Source organism: Macaca fascicularis, chromosome 15 (genome assembly GCF_037993035.2).
Source record: "Macaca fascicularis isolate 582-1 chromosome 15, T2T-MFA8v1.1".
Classification (NCBI taxonomy): Eukaryota; Metazoa; Chordata; class Mammalia; order Primates; family Cercopithecidae; genus Macaca; species Macaca fascicularis.
Window position 1 is genome coordinate 118,717,494 of NC_088389.1, and position 18,823 is coordinate 118,736,316.

The 18,823-nt window shown below is 42.6% G+C and overlaps 1 protein-coding gene across 29 annotated transcripts in view; it reads left to right on the plus strand.

Moving 5' to 3' along the window:
- Positions 1-18,823, plus strand: part of SPIN1 (spindlin 1) — an 84,795-nt gene that overhangs the window by 14,016 nt on the left and 51,956 nt on the right. For 6 of the 29 annotated variants that reach the window (XM_074017775.1, XM_074017771.1, XM_065530776.1 and 3 more), the window contains exon 2: positions 241-374. The exons of 21 other annotated variants lie outside the window; for them this stretch is intronic. The gene's annotated coding sequence lies outside the window, so the exon portion shown is untranslated. Of the gene's footprint in view, positions 1-240; positions 375-12,535; positions 12,638-18,823 lie in introns of all 29 variants that reach the window. 2 more of the 29 variants (XM_074017772.1, XM_045372996.2) reach the window with 1 other exon arrangement.

The window sequence follows — 18,823 nt, forward strand, 5'->3', positions numbered from 1 at the left end:
ATGAGAGACACAAGTTGTGGAACTGTATGTTCTCGCTTATGTTGAGATGTTATATGTTTTAAGCCTTTGCATAGAAATACATTGCTAAATTCCTATCTTTTCCTTTTATTGCATAATATTTTACATCTTTATGGGATACATATGAATACTTGTTACATGCATAGAATGTATAATAATCAAGTCAGGGTACCTGGAGCATCCATCACCTTGAGTATTTATCTTTTTTTGTTTTTGAGACAGAGTCTCGCTCTGTTGACCAGGTTGGAGTGCTGTGGTTGGAGTGCTGTGGTGCGATCTCGGCTTGCTGGAACCTCCTGCCTCCTGGGTTCAAGCAATTCTCCCGCCTCAGCCTCCTGAGTAAGCTGGGATTACAGGTGTGTGCCACCATGCTGGGCTAATTTTTGTATTTTTAATGGAAACAGGGTTTCACTATGTTGGCCAGGCTGGTCTGGATCCCCTGACCTCAGGTGATCCACCTTCCTCAGCCTCCCAAAGTGCTGGGATTGCAGGTGTGAACTACCATGCCTGGCTGAGTATACATCATTTCTGTGTGCTGGTAACATTTCAAGCCTTCTCTTTTAGCTACTTTGAAATATATGGTATATATTTGCTAACTATGGTGACCCTACTCTGCTATAGAACATTAGAACTTTCTAACTGCATGTTTGTACCCATTAACCAACCTCTCTTCCTCACCCCCCATCCCTTCCCAGCCTCTGATACCTGTCATTGTTTTCTCTATTTCCATGAGGTTAACCTTTTTTTTTTTTTTTTTTTTTTAGCTCCCATGTATTTGTGAGAATGTGATATTTGTCTTTCTGTGCCTGGCCTGGCTTATTTCACTTAACATAATGACCTCCAGCTTCATCCATGTTGCTGCAAACATGATTTCATTCTTCTTTCTGGCTGAATAGCATTCCGTTGTGTTTATATGCCACGTTTTCTTTATCTCTCTGCTCATTGATGGATACTTAGGTTGATTCCATATCTTTGCTTTTGTAAATAGTGCTGTGATAAACAGGTGAGTGTACGTATCCCTTTGATATACTGATTTATTTTCTTTTGGATAAATAGCCAATAGTGGGATTGCTGGATGATGTAGTAGTTCTATTTTTAGTGTTTTGAGAAATCTCTGTACTGTTTTTCATAATAGGTTTACTAATTTCCATTCCCAGTGTGTAAGAATTCCCTTTTCTCCACATCCTTGCCAGCGTCTGTTGTTTGTGTTTTTAATAATAGTTATCCTAATTGATAAGGTGCTATCTCATTGTAGTTTTGATTTGCATTTACCTGATGATTACTGATGTGAGCATTTTTTCGTATATCATTTGGCCATGTGTATGTTTTTTGATGGCTTTTGCCCACTTTTTAGTGGGATTGTTTTTTTTTAATTGTTGATTATTTGAGCTCATTGCATATTATGGATTTTAGTCCTTTGTCATGAATAGTTTGCACACATCATTTCCCATTCAACAGGTTGTTTCTTCACTCTGTCATTTGTTTCCTTTGCTGTGCAGAAGCTTTTCAGCTTGTTCTATTGGTTATTGAAAGAGATATATTAATACTTTGATTTTGCATTTGTCAGTTTCTCCTTAGCTCCGACACTTTGTGCTTTATACATTGTCATATGAGGGTATGTTCTTAGATGCATTGGTATTTAGAGCTGTATATCAACCAGGTCTTTTAAAATCGCTATTGGCTGGGTGTGATGGCTAATGCCTGTAATCCCAGCAGTTTGGGAGGCTTGAGGCGGGAAGATCACTTGAGTCTTGAGTTTGAGACCAGCCTGGGCAACATAGCAAGATCCCATCTCTACAGAAAATTAAAAAAAAATTAGCTGTGTGTGGTGGCACACACCTGTAGTCCCAGCCGCTCGAGAAGGTGATGTAGGTGGATCACTTGAGCCTGGGAGATGAAGGATGCACTCAGGAACCCTGATCTTACTACTGCACTTAGCCTGGGTGACAGAGTAAGACCCTGTCTCCAAAGTGGCGAAAAAGTAGAAAACCACTATTAAGTGTTCTTTTTAAGGGAGAAGTATTAGTAGAGGTAAAGTTATTTAGCTTGATACTAATGTTGCTGCAGAGTTTTCCTTTGGTTAGTATGTGCAGGGTATATCCTTTTTTACTCTTTAATTTCAGTCTTACTTATTTTTCAAGCATGTGTTGCTTAATGATGAGAGTATGTTCTGAGAAATGCATTGTTAGGTGAGCATTATAGCATGTACTTGCACAAAACTTAGATGGTATAGCCTTTGACACACTTAGGCTAAATGGTAAAACCTATTTGCTCCTAGGTTACAAACCTGTGTAGTATAGTATGTGACTGAACTGAATAGTGTAGACAGTTGGAACACAATGGTAAGTAATTATGTATATAAACACAAAGAAAGTACAGTGAAAACATGGTATAAAAGATACAGAAATGGTACAACTGTATAGACCACTTACCATGAATGGAGCTTGCAGGATTGGAAGTTGCTCTGGGTGAGTGAGTGGTGAAAGAAAACTAATACTCAAGATCATCTGTATCACTGTCTTCCAGCTCGGCTCCTTGTCACAGTGAAAGGTCTTCAGGTGCATTAACACATTTGGAGTTGTCATCTGTGATAACAGTACTTTCTTCTGGAGTACCTCCTGAAGGACCTGCCAGAGGCTGTTTTACACTGAACTTTTTTTTTTTTTTTTTTTTTTTTTTTGAGACGGAGTCTCGCTCTGTCGCCCAGGCTGGAGTGCAGTGGCCGGATCTCAGCTCACTGCAAGCTCCGCCTCCCGGGTTCGGGCCATTCTCCTGTCTCAGCCTCCTGAGTAGCTGGGACTACAGGCGCCCGCCACCTCGCCCGGCTAGTTTTTTGTATTTTTTTAGTAGAGACGGGGTTTCACCGTGTTAGCCAGGATGGTCTCGATCTCCTGACCTAGTGATCCGCCCGCCTCGGCCTCCCAAAGTGCTGGGATTACAGGCTTGAGCCACCGTGCCCGGCCTGAACTTTTTTTTTTTAAAATAAGTATGAGTACAGTCTAAACTAATGATTAAACATATAGTTAATACATAAACCAGTAATGTAGTTGTTTATTGTCAAGTACTATGTACTGTACATAATTGTACTATACTTTTTTTTTTTTTTGAGACGGGGTCTCACTCTGTCTCCCAGGCTGGAGTGCAGTGGCACGATCTAGGCTCACAGCAACCTGCACCTCCTGGGTTCAAGCAATTCTCCTGCCTCAGCCTCCCAAGTAGCTGGGATTACAGGCATGTGCCACCATCCCCGGCTATTTTGTATTTTTAGTAGAGATGGGGTTTCACCATGTTGGTCAGGCTGGTCTTGAATTCCTGACCTTGTGATCCACCCACCTTGGCCTCCCAAAGTGCTGAGATTACAGGCGTGAGCCACCGTGCCCGCCCTGTACTGTACTCCCCCCTCCCCCCACCAAGATGGAGTTTAGCCCTGGTTACCCAGGCTGGAGTGCAATGGCGTGACCTCGTCTCACTGCAACCTCCACCTCCCGGGTTCAAGCGATTCTCCTGCCTCAGCCTCCTGAGTAGCTGGGATTATAGGCGCCTGCCACCATGCCTGGCTCATTTTTTTTTAAGTAGAGACAGGGTTTCGCCATGTTGGCCAGGCTGGTCTTGTACTCTTTACCTCAGGCGATCCATCCACCTCAGCCTCCCAAAGTACTGGGATTATAAGCGTGAGCCACTGTGTCCGGCCTGTACTATAATATGACTTTGAACACAGTAGTTTTGTTTGCAGCACAGTGGGTTTGTTTACACCAGCATCACCACAAATGGCTATGAAATACTAGACAATAGGAATTTTCTAGCTCCGTTATAATTTTTTTTTTTTTTTAAACAGGGTCTCGCTCTGTGGCCAAGGCTGCAGTGCAGTGGTGCGATCTTGGCTAACTGCAGCCTCTGCCTCCTGGGTTCAAGTGATCCTCACGCAGTCTCCCTAGTAATTGTGACTACAGGCGCGTGCCACTATGCCTGACTTGTGTGTGTGTGTGTGTGTGTGTGTGTGTTTAGAGGTGGGGTTTTGCCACGTTGCCTAGTCTGGTCTCCATCCCTTGGACTGAAGTGATTTGCCCCACCTTGGCCTCCCAAAGTGCTGGGGTTACAGGTGTGAGCCATTGTGCCTGGCTCTGTTATAATCTTATGGGACTGCCGTTGTATATGTGATCCATTGTTGACTGAAACGTCACTGTATGGGGCATGTTGACTGAAACATCACTGTATGGGGCATGACTGTACTTACGTTTTGAAAGATTCTCTTGCTAACAATACATACTAGAATTAATTTTTTTTTTTTCTTGAGTTGGAGTCTCGCTCTGTTGCCCAGGCTGGAGTTCAGTGGCGCAATCTCAGCTCACTGCAAGCTCCACCTCCCGTGTCATCGCCATTCTCCCGCCTCAGCCTCCCGAGTAACTGGGACTACAGGTGCCCGCCACACGCCCGGCTAATTTTTTTGGTATTTTTAGTAGAGACGGGGTTTCACTGTGTTAGCCAGGATGGTCTCCATCTCCTGACCTTGTGAGCCACCGTGCCCAGCCAGTATATACTAGAATTTTAAAAAATCTTGTGTATTTCTTATGATTACAGCATCTGTCTATTAAATTCTTTATGTTTGAAATGCCTGGTGTGGTTCCCATTTTCCCACTTGGGTCCTGTTAATCTCCTAAGCCTAGTTCTCCAGCCTTCTCTTAAAGTCTATGAGCCACCCAACATATTCCAAAAACTGCCTTTTACCAGAGTTAGACAGCCCTAACTGGTACACGTGGCCAGGTCACACAAAGGACGAAGACAGAATTGGAAGGCAGGACCAATTAATCCACAGCTCAGATATGTGATTTTCACAGGCCATGTTGCTTTTGAGCAAAGAGGTAATACAGAGCTTATTTAAAATCTTTTTTGTAGAGTTTTTTTTGAGACAAGATCGCGTTTTGTCACCCAGGCTAGAGTGCAGTTGCATGATCTCGGCTTACTGCAGCCTTGGCCTCCTGGGCTCAAGCTGTCCTTCTGTGTCAGCCTCCCTAGTAGCCGGGACTACAGGCATGCATTGCCATGCCTGATTTTTTAAAATTTTAGTAGAGATGAGATCACCCTATGTTGCTGAGGCTGATGTTGAACGCCTGGGCTCAAGCAATCTTCCCTCCCTTGCCTTCCAAAGTGTTGGGATTACAGGTGTGAACCACTGTGCCTGGCCTATTTTCACCTTTTTTCATGGTAGTTTTCAGTTATATGCAACAGTCAAGAAAATAGTTCAAAACAACCCTGTTTGTTTCCTTAACACAATTCCAGCAGTCGTTGATAGAGCTTCCTTGCTTCTGGTATGACAGGATATTTCAAGCTCCTCTAATATCCTTCTCATCTGCAATCGGCTATTTCTCTAAGAAACTTTGGTTTCTGATAGTTTTTACGAGGGATGTCTGTGTAAATTTTACTTTAACTTTGTAGCTGTTGGGAGGATTGTTTAAATTACCAGTCCATTATTACCAAGAGTTGGCCATTTACATTGATCCTTGCGGGTGACCTTCAGAAACCCATCAGAGACCCAGAGAGACTGCTTGTTGTCCATAGTTTTGGGCACTTAGGGTTGTGCCATGGACTATTTGCCAGTTTTATGAAACCTATGGATGCCTCTTCAGAATCTTTCTGAACACAGTGAATGAAATACACAGGATCACAACAGAAACCAATTATGTTTAAACAGTTATACAAATATTACTACCCTGTTAAACAGAAGACTGACGTCTTTGTCAGTAATTTTTTTTTTTAAGACAGTCTCGCTCTGTGACCCAGGCTGGAGTTCAGATGGCACAGTCTCAGCTCACTGCAACCTCCACCTCCCGGGTTCAAGCGATTATCCCGCTTCAGCCTCCCTGGTGGCTGGACTACAGGCGCATGCCACCACACCCGGGTAATTTTTGTATTTTTAGTAGAGACGAAGTTTCACTATGTTGGCCAGGCTGGTCTCAAACTCCTGACCTCGTGATCTGCCTGCGTCAGCCTCCCAAAGTGCTGGGATTACAGGTGTGAGCCACCGCGCCAGGCCTCTTTGTCAGTAATTGAAGTGACAAGACAATATTGTTGATACATAGGTAATTCAGATTTTGTTTTTTAAGATATTAAAATTAAGGGTTTTTTTGTTTTGTTTTTTTGAGATGGAGTTTTGCTCTCTCAGGCTAGAGTGCAGTTGTGTGATCTTGGCTCACTGCAGCCTCAGCCTCCCAGGTTCAAGCATCCTGCCTCCACCTTCTAAGTAGCTGGCTCTATAGGTGCACACCACCACATCTGGCTGATTTTTGTAGAGATGGGGTTTTACCATGTTGGCCAGGCTGGTCTCAAACTCCTGACATCAGGTGATCTGCCTTGGCCTCCTAAAGTCTTGCGATTACAGGCGTGAGCCACTTGTCTGGCCAAGGTTGTTTTTTGTTTTTTTTTTTTGAAGACGGAGTATCACTCTGTCACCCAGGCTGGAGTGCAGTGGTGCAGCCTCGGCTCACTGCAAGCTCCGCCTCCTGGGTTTACTTACTCCGTTTTCCTGCCTCAGCCTCCCGAGTAGCTGGGACTACAGGCGCCCGCCACCATGCCCAGCTAATTTTTTGTGTTTTTAGTAGAGACCGGGTTTCACTGTGTTAGCCAGGATGGTCTCAATCTCTTGATCTCATGATTTGCCCGCCTTGGCCTTGCAAAGTGCTGAGATTACAGGCGTGAGCCACTGCGCCCGGCCGTATTTTTTTTTTTTTTTTTTTTTTAAAGGCAGTCTCCCTGTATTGCCCAGGCTGGAGTGCAGTGGTGCGATTTTGGCATACTGCAACCTCAGCCTCCCAGGTTCAAGTGATTCTTGTACCTCAGCTTCCTCAGTAGCTGGGACTACAGGTGCGCACCACCACACCTGGCTAATTTTTTAGTAGAGATGGGGTTTCACCATTTTGGCCAGGCTGGTCTCAAACTCCTGACCTCAAGCAGTCCGCCTGCCTTGGCCTCCTAAAGCGTTGGCCTCCCAAGGCCTCACACTCTACAGGTGTGAGCCACTGCACTGGGCCAAAATTAAGGTTTTGATGTTTAATAAAAATCAGTTGTGTGGTGGTCTTTGGCTTATCTCCGTTTATATATTCATCAACACATAATTGTTGATGGGGAATGTATCATTGTGATACATTTCGACTTAGATCAAAGTTAATAGGTTTCCGCAAGACTGCCCTCTCACTCTGTATGCCAGCTGCAAACTTGAGGGGCTCCTGTGTTACTTTTATTGCTGACCGAGTACAAATGTGGAGGTTTCTGTCACGCTCAAGTTTGATAATTCACTTAGGATGACTCACAAAACTCAAGAAAGTCCAGTACTTACAGTTTATTGTAGCAAAAAAAAATACAACTTAGGACCAGCCATCAGAAGTGACATATAGGACAGTGTCTGGGAAGGTCCCGTCCCAGATGTGACGTGTTCATGCCCTCCTATGGAGACAGAGTGGATCATCTTGGTGTCTCCATGTGTGACTATATGCACAGAGTATTAACCAGGAAAGCTCATGTGAGCCTCTGTGTCCAGAGTTATTGGTGCTTAATTACGTCAGCATGATCCATTGAATCATTGGCCTTGAACTTGAACTCAATTTCTAGCTCCCCTCTCAGAACTTTGGGCTGCTGTCCTGGGGCTCAGAGCCCCAGCCTTCTAATGCCATGATTGGTCTTTCTGGTTTGGCCAGCTCCCCAGCCCCACATCCTGAGACATCTTGTTAGTATAAACTAGGTGCTCACCGTGAATCACAGAGATGCCCTGTCCCTCTCAGGACATTTCAGGGATTTAAAGGGCACCAACTGGAGCTGGGACAAAGGCCATCCAAGCTCTTTGTTATACCACAGTCAGCAATTCTGCTTTCAGTTTGATGCGTAAGGACCAGGCCTAGTGATACCACATAGCTGACCTGAGCTGTGCCTGAGCGCCTGCACGAGAAGACTGTGTGCTCTGTCTGTTCTGGTGGCAAGTCTAGTCAAGTGTCAGTTGATGAGTTTAAATGGTATTTTGAGCTACAACAAATTCAATGGGATGGAAATATATGTGATTTCTATTGTTGAGAAATTGGAAGTATTACTGATACTGTGGTTTGTTTACATTCATGATAGAAGGAACTGCTGTACTTCAGGTAGAGGTTAGGAAAGATGAAGATAAAATTTTTCTCCTGTCCAAATCCATGGTCCTTATAAATGTTGATCATGTATTATTATACTTGTATTAAAACTTGGTGTTTAGATGTTTAGAGGTTTAGGGTGTTTAATAATTTTTTTTTTTTTTTTGAGATGGATTCTTGCTCTGTCACCCAGGCTGAAGTGCAGTGGCGTGATCTCGGCTCACTGCAACCTCCACCTCCTGGGTTCAGGCAGTTTTCCTGCCTTAGCCTCCTGAGTAGCTGGGACTATAGGTGCATGCCACCACACCTGGCTAATTTTTTGTATTTTTAGTAGAGACAGGGTTTCACCGTGTTAGCCAGGATGGTCTCGATCTCCTGACCTTGTGATCCGCCTGCCTCAGCCTCCCAAAGTGCTGGGATTACAGGCGTGAGCCACCGCATCTGGCCTAATAATTTTTATATTGATAGGAGAATTTGGGCTCTGAAGACCTTCAGATATCTACTTGGTATATATGATAGCTGCTTTGCCAGGATCCTTAAGTAGCTGAACATTGTGTAATTAGCAGTACTTTATAAGGATTGAGCCCTTTATTTTAATCTTTGAAGTTTCAGCTAAAGGCAGAACCTACACTATGGGCCCCTAGAACATCGTCCTTAGGTTCCATCGATTGTAACATTTATTTTTTGAGAAAGGTCTTGCTCTGTCACCCAGTGCAGTGGTGCCATCCTGGCTCACTGCAACCTCTGTTTCCCAGGCTTAAGTGATCCTCCCACCCCAGCCTCCCAGTTAGCTGGGACTACAGGCATGCACCACCTCACTTGGCTAATTTTTTTAAAAAAATGTTTATAGAGATGAGGTCTCACTGTGTAGCCCAGAAAGGTCTGGAATGCCTGGACTCAAGTGATCTTCCCACTTTGGTCTTACAAAGTTGGGATTACAGATGTGAGCCCCACCCTGCCCATTGTAACATTTTAAATGTTTTAAATATCTAATAAAATTTTAAATGTTTATCTAATAAAAAAAATTTTTTTTTTTTTTTTTTGAGATGGAGTCTCGCTCTGTCACCCAGGCTGCAGTGCAGTGGCGCATCCTCGGCTCACTGAAAGCTCTGCCTTCCGGGTTCACGCCGTTCTCCTGCCTCAGTCTCCTGAGTGGCTGGGATTACAGGCGCCCGCCACCATGCCTGGCTATTTTTTTTTTTTTTTTTTTTTTTTTTTTTTTTAGTAGAGATGGGATTTCACCATGTTAGCCAGATGGTCTTGATCTCCTGACCTTGTGATCCGCCCGCCTTGGCCTTCCAAAGTGCTGCGATTACAGGCATGAGCCACTGCGCCCGGCCCAAGAATATCTAATAAATTCTTGTAGTTACCTAGGAAGGTTTTGAGTTGTGCTCTGAGTGTTTTTTCTTTCCAGAACTGTAAAACCTAAAACAATTGACCCTTAAATTTTTGTTGTGAAACATTTCAAACATAGAAAAGTAGAAACAGGCAGTTAATATCTGTACTCAACATCTACATTCAGGAATTGCAGATATTTTGCTGTCTTTTCCTCTTTATGTTTTTAAATTTCTTTTCTGTTAAACTGTCCTTTCTTACCCAATTTTTTTTTTTTTTTTTTTTTTTTCCCCCCGAGATGGAGTCTCGCTCTGTCGCCCAGGCTGGAGTGCAGTGGCGCAATCTCGGCTCACTACAAGCCCCGCCTCCCGGGTTCACGCCATTCTCCGGCCTCAGCCTCCCGAGTAGCTGGGACTACAGGCGCCTGCCACTGCGCCCGGCTAATTTTTTCTATTTTTAGTAGAGACGGGGTTTCACCATGGTCTCGATCTCCTGACCTTGTGATCCGCCCGCCTCGGCCTTCCAAAGTGCTGGGATTACAGGCGTGAGCCACCGCGCCCGGCCTGTTTTATTTGTTTATTTTTAGAGATGGGTTCTCATTCTGTCACCTAGGCTGGAGTGCAGTGTGGCTTGATCATAGCTCTCTGCAGCATCAAATTCTTTGGTTCATGGGATCTTCCCACCTCAGCCTCCCGAACTGGAACTACAGATGCATACCACCACATCTGGCATTTGTCTACTATTAATAATGATGTCTTAGTTAAAAACTTAACTGGTAAACTCTTGTGATGCTGCTGCTAGTTCTAAACTTAGTTACTTCTTTCCCCTGCTGTTTTTTTCCCAAACTTTTTAAATGAAATTTTCTTTCTTTTTCTTTTTTTATTTTTTGAGATGGCGTTTCGCTCTTGTTGCCCAGGCTGGAGTGCAGTGGCATGATCTCGGCTCACTGCAACCTCCACCTCCTGAGTTCAAGAGATTCTTCTGCCTCAGCCTCCTGAGTATCTGGGATTACACGTGCGTCACCACACCTGTCTAATTTTGTATTTTAATAGAGACGGGGTTTTTCCATGTTGGTCAGGCTAGTCTCGAACTCCCATCTTCAGGCGATCTGCCTGCCTCGGCCTCCCAAGGTGCTGGGATTACAGGTGTGAGCCACTGCGCCTGGCTGTAAATGAAATTTTCTACACATAGAAAAGTTGGAACTATAGCAGAGTGACCCAGCCTGTATACCCGATATCAATATTTTAATTTGCTTACATTTTGCTCTGTTTTTTGCTGTTGAACCATTTGAAAGTCTCATTAAATTGCAAACATCATGACACTTCTTAGAGTAAGGTTGTTATTCTTTGTAACTACATACCATATTTAAGAAAGCTGATTAGCCATTCATATCTAATATCTATGTCCTGTATTCAGATTTTAGCTATATTTTTTTCGTATAAATGTTTGTGATAATACATGTAATCCCCACTATGTTTTAAAGGAAAAGCAAATTCGTATTCTCTATACTCGTATTCAGCACAACACTTCTGTGATCAAATGTGTGTGGGTTTTCTCTACATTATCTGTGTCTCATTTTCTCTGATGACTCCAGTGGGTTGTCCTACAGTTTAACTTAATTCTGAGAGTATCCACTGGGAAATAGCATAACATCCCACCAGACTGCTCCCGCTTCTCATGCCAATCACAAGTCCAGGTTATTAATTTTATTTATTTACTTATTTATTTTTTGCGAGATGGAGTTCTCACTCTGTTGCCCAGGCTGGAGTGCAGTGGTGTGATCTCATCTCGGCCCACTGCAATCTCCACCTCCCGGGTTCAAACGGTTTTCGCCTCTCAGCCTCCCCAGTAGCTGAGACTACAGGTGCGTGCCACCACACCCAGCTAATTTTTGTATTTTTAGTAGAGACAGGGTTGTGTTGGCCAGGCTGGTCTTGAACTCCGACCTCAAGTGTTCTCCTGGCCTTGGCCTGCAAAATGCTGGAATTACAGGCATGAGCCACCATGTCCCAGCCAAGTCCAGGTTATATTATGTGCTTCTGACACACTAGCTATGAATTGGAGGCTCCTATCATTCCTCCTTCAGGTTTGCTAGTATCACTCAGAGAACTCAGGGAAACAGTGTATTTGCTAGATTATCATTTTATAATAAAGAATACAACTCAGAAACAGCCAGATGGAAGAGAGATGCGTAAGGCAGAGGAGGAGTGTGGAACTCCCCTGCCTACTCTGGGCTCATCACCCTCCCAGTACTTCCATGTGTTCACTAACCTTAAGTTTCTCTGCACCTGTCCTTTAGGGTTGTTCTGTAATCTTCAGTAAGCCGGCATGATTGATTATGTCATTGCCCACTAATGATCATCTTAGCTTTTAGCCCTCTGCTCTACCCGCCTCCCTTCCCAAGGTAGGGCTGAAAGTTCCAGCCCTCTCACCACTGGCGGGTTCCCCTGGCAATCAAACCACTTCCTGAGGCTATCCAGAAGCCATCAGACATCATTCATCTCATTAGCATAAAAAAGACACTGGTATTCCTAGAGTTTTAGGAATTTGGGTGCCAGGAAATGGAAGAACAAAGTGTGTATTTCTTCACGTTTAACCTTGTGTGACAACCATTTTTTTCTTTTTTGTTTAGGTCTTGTTGCATACCAAGACAGCAGTTTTAAGACAACTTGTTGACAGCCCAAGCTTCAGTTTGGGCTTGACATGTTTCACTATTAGTGCTCCTGTATACTTTTTCATTAGTGGTCCTGGTGTTAACATTTGGGAACTTAGTATTTTTGCATAGTTTTAGGAATCTATTTTCTTTATAAATAACACTGTTCAGTGATAGCAGCAGGCAACAAATACTTTGATATGACTCTACTTCCTGAGATTACTGCTTTTATATCTGAAATGTTGAAATACTCATGTTTTAGCCTTTTTGGAGAGAATACATGGTCATTGATTTCGTGATACCATATTCCTTTATTGAAGCAATCTATGTGTTTGTTTTTAAATAGGAAGTGTATCTGGACAATGCTAGTTTCAGTCTGTGTGACCTTGACCAAGTTACTTTAATGTCTGTGCTGTAGTTTTTCAGTTTCCAAGATGGAATTGTTATAGTACGTATCCTCCTCACGGTTGTGAGGAGTGCATGACACATAGAGAGTGCTCAGTGAACGATCATTTTTCTGGTAAGTAGTTGGAGAATTTTTTGATCTCTTTTGAGATTATTATAGAATGAGAATTTTGAGTTTCAGAATTTAAGTTCATGACACATTTTTAAGATTAGAAAAATTGCAGGCCTGGATACTGTTAGATATGAGTTCTGAATTTCTCCTCCAAGAATCAATATGTCAGTATGTTCAATTCTTTGCCTTCTGCTTTTAAAATTAACTTCCTCTTAAAGCAACCTTTCCCATCCTCATTCCGATTACCTGCTCCACCCTGACTCATTCTCTGCCCTGACTCATTCTCCACCCTGACTCATTCTCCGCCCTGACTCATTCTGATTTCCTGCTCTGCCATAACCATTTTTCCCGACAAACCACTCACCCCGTCACTCTCTTTAAATTAACCAATTGGAAATAGTTTAGCCTGTGTGGTCTAACCCTAGCCAATAGGGGAACGACACAGCAGCAGGGGCCACATACATCAGGAATAAGAACCCCTTCCCCTCCCTTGTCCAGGTAGTATGCTCACCATTGCTCCATCTGTGAGGGTGCAACATTCTATAGAAGTAAATTGCCTTGCTGAGAAGAAGAAAAATAAAATTTTATATTCGAGTACTATTTATTTTGCAGCACTGAAACTTTATAACAGTACTTAACTATATTTAATGAAAATGGACTTAGCAAAGGAAAATCCAGCATCTTTTTTCTCTTAATTTCTAAAAAATTTGAACTAAAATAAAAGTTCAAAGAATAACATTAGTGAACACTAATATGCTCTTCACCTACGTTAAAGAAGATTTTGCCATGTTCATGTTGATTAAAAATTGTAGGTGGTGCCATTGTTTTGAGCTAATCTCCTGCACTAGGCCACAATAGACCAGACTAAAATCTAAATGGAGCCACTCATGGTTCCAGACCACCAAACTGAGGTGTTATTGGACCTTCCCAGAAATCAGGAGAGAGGAGTAGCCTTAATTTCTCAAACCAGACAGTTCCAGTTGGCATGATAATGCAGTTCCCAATCAGTTATTTCTCTATGGTCCTGTTTTTTCATTCCTTCCTTACAAGGAAAGTAACTTTGAAATGACCAATGCACTTTTTGTTCTGCCATCCTGAAATAATCAAAAGGATCACAGTCAAGTTTAAAAGAGTTTTATTCAGGCTGGGCACAATGGCTCATGCCTGTAATCCCAGCATTTTGGGAGGCTGAGGCGGGCGGATCACCTGAGGTCGGGAGTTTGAGACCAGCCTAACTAACATGGAGAAACCTCGTCTGTACTAAAATTACACAATTATCCAGATGTGGTGGCGCATGCCTGTAATCCCAGCTACTCGGAAGGCTGAGGCAGGAAAAGAGCTTGAATCCGGGACGCGGAGGTTGCAGTGAGCCGAGATCGTGCCATTGCACTCCAGCCTGAGCAACAGAGCAAGACTCCATCTCAAAAAAACAAAACAATACAAAACAAAAAAACAAACAAGAGTTTTACTTAAATGCAAAACTGAGAGCAGCCAACTGGGTAACACAGAATCCAGAGGAATAGAGCCAGCCAGTCCTCTGAAACCGAAGAGTTTAAGGTCTTGCTTATTTAGGCAGAAAACAAATTTAACAGGATTGCCACATTTTCCATACAAGGTTGGTTTATGAGTTATAGCAATTTGATTAGTTACAGTTCTTTTCCTTTTCCAATTTAAAAGAGTTTATTTAACATTCCATCTTAGTGTTTTTGTGTAAGAGAAGGAAGTTAATCTACAATGAAGATTAAGTTTAGAGGGATGGGGGTCTTCTCTGGAGCCCATTAGTCTTTTCCAACATTTTACAAAACAGTGTAGGTAAAAGGCTGATCTATAATCGGAGGACTAAAGCTGCCTGTCATGTGACTCAGGTCCCATTATCACATTTCTTTAAGGCTGAAAATAATTTAAAAACTTCCAGCAGATTTGATTTTGAATTATTTTCACAGTTCTTTGTTCCTGCTTTCTTCAGGCCTGTTGTTTCTGTACATGTAGCCTCTGCTCTGCTCACTGGAATGCTCATTCTATTTTATGGAACAAAGCGTTGCTTGATTCTAGAATCGTAAATAAAGCTATTTAAGATCCTTAAACCACATTATTGTAATTTTGTCTTTTGATACTTATGTTAACCCTCATGTATGTACTCTTTTCTTTCCCTGAATTATTTGAAGTTAACTTACAGAAATTGTGAGTCTATCTCTTTAGGCATTTCAGCATGTGTTTCCAAAGAATACGTTCTCAGGCATAACTACAATGTCCTTGTGCTTTTAAAATTCAACGATAATCTTACAATATCTAATATTTAGTCTGCATTTAAATCTCCCCAGTTGTCTTAAATGTGTATGTGTGTGTGTGTGTGTGTGTTGTTTTTTTTTTTGGATACAGGGCCTCAGTTGCCCAGGCTTGATCATGAAGTGCAGTGGCTCGATCATGGCTCACTGCAGCCTTGACCTCCTGGTCTCATGTGATCCTCCTGCCTCAGCCTCCTGAGTAGCTGGTAGCTGGTACTACAGATGTGCATCACCATACCCAGCTATCTTTACTGTGTTGATCACTTGAACTCCTGGGTTCAAGTGATACACCACTCAGCCTTCCAAAGGATTAGGATTACAGGTGGAAGCCATTGTGCCTGGCCTTAAGTGTCTTTTGTAACTTTTGCCATCCCCCCAACCCCCAACCAAACCATGTGGTTTATTCATTGTGTCTTATTGTTGAGTCTTTAGTCTCTTTTAGTCTAGAGCAGTATGTCTACCATTTTTCTTTTTTGACACTGACTTTTTGAAGAGTATGGCCCACTTTTCAAGTGCAAAGTCCACCTTACTAATTTGTCTCTTTCCTCGTGGTGTTGATCTGAGTTGCTTCTGCATCACCTGTATTTCATATAAACTAGAAATTCGATCTAAAAGCCTGACTAGATTTTTTTGTTTTTTTAATATATTGCCACACTTCACCTGGAGCTAAAACAAGTTGTCATATCACATTAAGAAGTGGATAAAGAGAGGTTGATTCCCTTTTAATGATGCCAAATTGTTTTATCTTTCTGTTCTATTGTAGTGAAGGGTCAAGATTGCTCTATTGTAAAGCAACAACATTTTCCCCTTATAATTAACAGGTAACTTATGGAGCGATCCTTTGATACCATACAGTTATTGTTCTCCAGCAGCCTTTCTCCTGATGGTTTTAGCAACTATTGATGGGTCTCTCTGAATGCAGGACCTTCTTCTTAATGGTCTTGTAATTAAGCTCCATTTGACAATATTTTCCATAACACTTGAAGGTTCTGCTAACCTAGAAATAATGCTAACTCTGAACCTAAATTTTTTTTGTTTCCTTCAGTTTTCATCTACAAAGTTAATCACTTAGTAGAATAACTTAAGGTGAAGATGGTATATCTTTAAACAAACCTGAGCAAATTAAGTTTAGCCTTTTCCAGTCAAAGGAGAGTGGGATTTGTTTTAGGAAAGCTCTAGTTCATCTGAATTTTGAAAGCCTTACGTGGCAGCTGTTAAAACCAGGGTCATTATTTTATTTTATTATTATTTTTTAGACTACATCTCATCATGAGGGAAGGACTCTTTTTTTTTTTTTTTGAAATGAGGTCTCGCTCTGTCGCCCAGGCTGGAGTGCAGTGGCACCATCTCAGCTCACTGCAACCTCCGCCTCCCGGGTTCAGGCGATTCTCTTGCCTCAGCCTCCCGAGTAGCTGGGATTACAGGTGCCCACTACCATACCCGGCTAGTTTTTGTATTTTTAGAGGAGACCGCGTTTCACTATGTTGGCCTGGCTGGTCTTGAACTCCTGACCTCAGGTGATCATCCACCTCAGCTTCCCAAAATGCTAGGATTGCATGCGTGAGCCACCACACCCAGCCAGTGGAAGGGCTCTTATCTGGAGTTTTGCATTCTAATATTATTTAAATAGCCACCTTGTATCCTTCCCCTACTGCAACTCTTCCTTCATCTCCTGTCTTAAATTTTTAGTCTATTAAGTTCAACTTGAAATGTTAATGAAGTGGAAAGCAGCAGAAAATATTGCTAAGATAAGCTTAAATCTGATAGAAGGGTGCACACTTCAGAATATCAGTAAGTTAAAATTCTCATTTGATCGAATGAATTTGTTAGGATAAATTGATTTTATGTAGTTTAAAAATTTCTTTAATTTGGCCGGGCGCAGTGGCTCATGCCTGTAATCTCAAAAAAATTTTTTTTTCTTAATCTTTGAAGTCGTTCTCTAAAGAGCACAGAAAGGGAGTAGAGTCATGGTTTGTGTTTTAAAATTGGGAAATACTACATTATGGTTTTTTTTTTTTTTTTTGTGACAGAGCCTTGCTCTGTCATCCAGGCTGTAGTGCAGTGGTGCATTCTTGGCTCACTCTAACCTCTGCCTCCCGAGTTCAAGCGGTTCTCCTCCCTCAGCCTCCTAAGTAGCTGGGATTAAAAGTGTGCACCGCCACACCTGGCTCATTTTTGTATTTTTAGTAGAGACTGGGTCTCGAACTCCTGGCCTCAGGTGATCCGGATCTGCCTGCCTTGGTCTCCCAAAGTGCTGGGATTATAGGCGTGAGCCACTGTGCCCGGCCTACATCATGATTTTTTTTTTTTATATATAAAAAGCTCTTGATCTTATTTATTGTATTTTTTTGAGATGAGGTCTCACTGTGTCACCCAGGCTGGAGTGCAGTGGTGTCATCTTGGCTCACTACAACCTCTGCCTCCCTGGTTCAAGTGATTCTCCTGCCTCAACGTCTCGAGTAGCTGGGACTAAGGGCATACACCACCATGTTTGGCTACTTTTTTTGTTCGTTTTTTGTAGAGACAGGATTTCGCCATGTTGACTAGGCTGGTCTCGAACTCTTGAGCTCAAGTGATCTGCCTACTTTGGCCTCCCAAGGTGTGTGTTGGGTTTACAGGTGTGAGTCACTGCGCCTGGCCTTTACATCATGTGTTGTATGCTGATGGAACTATGCTAGTGGTAAATGTATACAGAGAAAAAGGATGGGATTGATTAGGCAAGTAACATGGTTGAACGTGGCCCAGAGATAGTACATCTTTTATTAGGGAGACAAAGGGTACTGATCAGTCAATTTGGTGGTGAAGTGATGAGTAGTTGAGTAGTTCTCTTTGCTTCTGTTTTCTTAGCCAGTAGCAAGCCTATCTGCTGAGGCTGTGGTTGGTATTGTTGAATGCTCACTTGAGATGTGAGATTGAGGCTGTGGTTCGTATTGTTGAATGCTCGCAGTGAAATTTGTGTATGTTTTTCATCCACATTTAACCACTTTACGTTGTAAGCACTCTAGGAAGGGATTTGGGTTAGGGTTTTGCCATACAACAGTGACAAGAAGAGAAGGGTAAGAGAATTGAGAAAAGCAGTGGAATAATAATCATCATAATGTGGTTGACCATCCATGAAAATCTAAGCAGAGTAATGAGGGAAGTTAGTCCCTGAGGGAGGTAATGCGATCCTGGAAAAACAGTAAAGCTGTAGATTGGTACTGGTTGCATCAAAGAATTGTTGGAGTGGGAGTGTCAGTGTAAGAAAACTGGAATGATCAGAGATGGTTTTGAGTATGAGATACTTGAAATAAAAGGTTTTGGGGTTATTGCAGTTATTGTTGATAAAAAGGTCTATGTTGGGACTGTGAGCATAGATGAAGTGTAGGGTAAGTGGTTTGAAGGGAGGGTGTCTAAGAGCCAGAGGGCAGGTTGAATGAATCGTGTGTGGACGTTGAGGTTGCCAAGAATGTTGATGAGAATCATGGAGGAAAAGAAGTAAAGCCGATAATATAGTCTTCAACAAATGTGTGCAGATGACTGGTGGAAGATTAACAGGTAGAAAAGTAACAAAAAGGGATAACTATTATGACTAGTGTTACGACATGTGCTTCTAGGGTGAGGATTGGGGTAGGAGAGATGGTGCCAGGGTATGCGGTGAGAAATACAAACAACCGTCTTTTGGGGGAGCTACTGGTGGTAGGGTCATGTGGTCGAAGTAGACTGCACTTTACTGAAGAACGACTTACCCTCTGGAGAGGTTTGGATAGGCTGGGGGAAGAGAGTGATAGGGGCCCATTCAACAGGTCTGAGTGGGAAGAGAGTTGAATGAGGTAAAAGAGGGATATGAGATTTGATGTGGCAGCTGGATAGGCTCTCAGGGAAAGGCAAGTAAGCAACCAGTTGTCCTGATAGCCTTCATCTT